The sequence below is a fragment of the Asparagus officinalis genome, chromosome 7 (genome assembly GCF_001876935.1).
Source record: "Asparagus officinalis chromosome 7, Aspof.V1, whole genome shotgun sequence".
Lineage (NCBI taxonomy): Eukaryota > Viridiplantae > Streptophyta > Magnoliopsida > Asparagales > Asparagaceae > Asparagus > Asparagus officinalis.
The window spans coordinates 133,479,434-133,483,813 of record NC_033800.1 but is presented as its reverse complement, the minus strand read 5'-3'; the positions used below and the strand labels follow the sequence as shown (position 1 = coordinate 133,483,813).

Sequence of the window (4,380 nt, the reverse complement as noted above, 5' to 3'; positions counted from 1 at the left end):
TATATAAATTTTTTTAGATAATCTATATAGTGGTTAAAATTTTTTAATTTAATATACTATTTTTTATAAATTATATTTATTGTGAACCCACCATATAATTTTGACTGTGGTCATCATAAATTTAATATGTTTGATTAATTGACTATAAATGTATATAGACTATAGATTACTTTACTTTCTCACATGAGCTAATATTTGATGTTTAATAATTTAAATTATTACCTTTAAATTTAATATAAACAGGATCTCTAATAACATTTATTTATTTACCTATAGTATAATACAATCTTAATTTTTTTGTTGGAGATTTATTTCATAGTTAAGTGTATCAAATTAGTAACTAAAATAATAATTAATTATGCTTAAATTAGGATAATTATAGTTGGTCACTCACTATGAAGTTTTTATGAAGATATATATATTATTTTTTATAGCTATCTGCACTGCCTATGTATAATTTACAAACTACTTCTTAATTTGACACATTAAATTATTTTTTCTTGTAGAAATTTTTTCTTTGACTTTTAGACTCTGTAATCACTATATCACCATTTTAGCGTAGAAAAGACCTCACTCTAAATGGCTTCAAGCTAATGTTTAAGTTGAACTGAAATACATACTATTGCTACTACGTGTATATATTTTTAAGAAAATTATATCTACACTTTTTAAGTAGAAGAGAGTATTCTAATCTCTAATATTATAAAAACTAAATATAGCCAATTGAGTGATTAGCAAAAGAGAACTTACATCAGAAAAATATGAATAATAAGATAAAAAGGAAAGGTAATAACATTGCCAACAATATTACAAATAGCAAACTATAATGTAAAGTTAACATATTTTGTGGAGCCCAACTACTGACTATAAGCATTGAAGTTTCCATATATATACTTTATAATTTATTTAAAAATATCATATATAGTAATATCGCTGTAATAATATCGTTATTAGGAAAAATTCTTCATAAATCAATATGTTTGTTATATAATCTATGCACTCTAAATTTTTGTGTCTTTTATAGAGTCAAAACATTTGAATACGAGCCTCTAACATGTTACTTTCACCACAACAAAATCCACTTAGCAGATGTGAATATTCCAGACGAGTTATGTATCCTATATACAATACAATTGTCCTAGGCATGTGAGTTATAAAAGTATTTTTTATTCACATCGTTTAGGATAAGATTTGATAGGGACCTTGTATCAAAGAAAAAATATATATTTAGAGCACATAGCGAAATATATCATAATCTTCCTGTTCTAATTTCGTAAGAAAATAATTCTTCATACTTTCAGTTTTACTTCTATGATACAGAGAATGAGCTATAAAATTGAGTGAGAATATTAGATAATATAAATATGAGTGAAACAACAACTAAAAGTTAATGTGAATATGAGTCAAACTACAACTAAAAGTTTAATGGACATATTGCAAGTAAATTCATATGCAAAATTCTTTTACGAATTGAATGATCGCCCATCTTTTGAAGACTTCAAGATACCAATAAATAGAGGTGTTGTATTAGATTAATGTGTTTATAACTCACAAATAGTAGATCACGTGGTCACAGTCTGGGTTGAAGAAAACAATGAAAATATTTTATTTAAAAGAGAGATTATTAAGTTGATGATCAATCCCACAAAAAAACTTTATTTTTACTCTATTGTTATCAATTTAAATAATCATGATATTCAACCATGTGCATTGCACGTGCATCTCAACTAGTATATATATATATATATATATATATATATATACTAGTTGAGATGCACGTGCAATGCACATGGTTGAATATCATGATTATTTAAATTGATAACAATAGAGTAAAAATAAAGTTTTTTTGTGGGATTGATCATCAACTTAATAATCTCTCTTTTAAATAAAATATTTTCATTGTTTTCTTCAACCCAGACTGTGACCACGTGATCTACTATTTGTGAGTTATAAACACATTAATCTAATACAACACCTCTATTTATTGGTATCTTGAAGTCTTCAAAAGATGGGCGATCATTCAATTCGTAAAAGAATTTTGCATATGAATTTACTTGTAATATGTCCATTAAACTTTTAGTTGTAGTTTGACTCATATTCACATTAACTTTTAGTTGTTGTTTCACTCATATTTATATTATCTAATATTCTCACTCAATTTTATAGCTCATTCTCTGTATCATAGAAGTAAAACTGAAAGTATGAAGAATTATTTTCTTACGAAATTAGAACAGGAAGATTATGATATATTTCGCTATGTGCTCTAAATATATATTTTTTCTTTGATACAAGGTCCCTATCAAATCTTATCCTAAACGATGTGAATAAAAAATACTTTTATAACTCACATGCCTAGGACAATTGTATTGTATATAGGATACATAACTCGTCTGGAATATTCACATCTGCTAAGTGGATTTTGTTGTGGTGAAAGTAACATGTTAGAGGCTCGTATTCAAATGTTTTGACTCTATAAAAGACACAAAAATTTAGAGTGCATAGATTATATAACAAACATATTGATTTATGAAGAATTTTTCCTAATAACGATATTATTACAGCGATATTACTATATATGATATTTTTAAATAAATTATAAAGTATATATATGGAAACTTCAATGCTTATAGTCAGTAGTTGGGCTCCACAAAATATGTTAACTTTACATTATAGTTTGCTATTTGTAATATCGTTGGCAATGTTATTACCTTTCCTTTTTATCTTATTATTCATATTTTTCTGATGTAAGTTCTCTTTTGCTAATCACTCAATTGGCTATATTTAGTTTTTATAATATTAGAGATTAGAATACTCTCTTCTACTTAATGAAAGAGCTCACTAGATTGAAGTTCACATAGGTTTCTTCTTCATGGGCTATACAGTAGGACCAATCACCAAAAACAAAAAGGCATGGGTCACACTGGGTATGAATGCCTATGTTAGTAGAGTGATGCTTTTGCATAATAGCTTCCCACCTACCTGCATTCCGCCTCTTCAAGAGGAACTGTTCAACCTTGGGCGTTTCATCACGTGAGGGCCAACAAACCGGCCCTTTGGAAAATTTTGTTGTTTGAAAGGTTAGTGAGGGATTAAACTCCCTTAATTCTTCCACTAACCCGTTGCCAAACAGTGCCTAAGATTTTTGGCTAACAACCCAAGCAAGAAATAAACATAAATCCGTACGCGTCCTCCCTTAAATTTACAAATCAAATCATCCGGCCCTTTACAATTGTGCTGAACCAAAACGCCTCTATCGGATCCGCACACAACATAAAATCTAAACCCTAAACCCGCTACCACAAGACTACAAAGAAGAGAGAGAGAGAGAGAGAGAGGAGCTCCATCACAAAGCGCAGAGAATTTGCACTACAACGCAAGCACAAGCAACGTCATAAATTTTTGACCAGCTCCCTCAACTCAGCTCTCCCCTTAGTAACTGTAGGCTGTGAAGTCTCAGTGGGAGCTTCCATTTACTGTTCAAGCTGTTATTTTGGTGGAGGAGAAAGGAACAGCTACCTTTGTGAATGTTAGTTTTTTCCCCTCATTTGTTATATTTGATTTTTCTCATTTGGGTACGTGATGGTTCTCAAAAATATTATGCATGTGTAATGCCTTATTTTTGTTGGGTTTAAGGTTTTTTCCCCTCCTTATTATGCCTCTAAGTTTACTATTGTTTTGTCGATGGGCTTGTTTTCTTCACCTTAATTTTTTTTTTCCTTGATTCAGTTGATGGTGTCTTTTTCCTTTTTAAAAATGACATTTTTTCCATGGGTTATTAGTTTCTATGAAATATTGTAGTTATCTGTAATCTCTCTGTTATGGATCATCTGCTCTCCTTTTTTTCTTCTTTTTTTTTGGTATTTTGTTTCTATTGTGTGTTTAGGTCCTACTTGTTCATCCTTAAGTAGAGAATAATTAGTTTTAAGGAGCTATAGATTGTGTTCATCTATCATCGATGTTTGAAATTTATTCTGAATTTCTTTAATTTTTAACTGATCCAAAATCACAACTCTTTGTCGCTTCCTATTTCCTAGCCTGGAGAAATGAACCATTGTGCCCCTGATTGGAATGCAGAGGATGATTTAAGATATTCTCATGAGCTCTTTTCCAAGCCAAATGAGAAGAAATCTATGCCAGGGTCAGTATCTACTAACTCTCTTCTTTTTTTCTTTTTTAATAACAAATTTAATTAGTTTTTCATAACTTTCGCGTTATCAATATTATCGCAGACCAGACAATGAACTCTTGGAGCTCCTACATAGAAATGGGCATGTTTCAATGCAAAGCCAAGCCAATCCTGAACCATTGCCACAACCTAATCAAGTTCAGAGATCTGATCTCAAACCGATCAATTTGATGCATGAAGATGAAACTGCATCA

At 29.8% G+C, this 4,380-nt stretch overlaps 1 long non-coding RNA gene across 1 annotated transcript; it reads left to right on the top strand.

Annotated features, from left to right (window-relative positions):
- LOC109851043 lies at positions 3,224–4,374 on the top strand. The gene is made up of 3 exons (XR_002249651.1): positions 3,224–3,526; positions 4,035–4,138; positions 4,230–4,374. It is a non-coding gene; the product is annotated as an uncharacterized LOC109851043 (long non-coding RNA).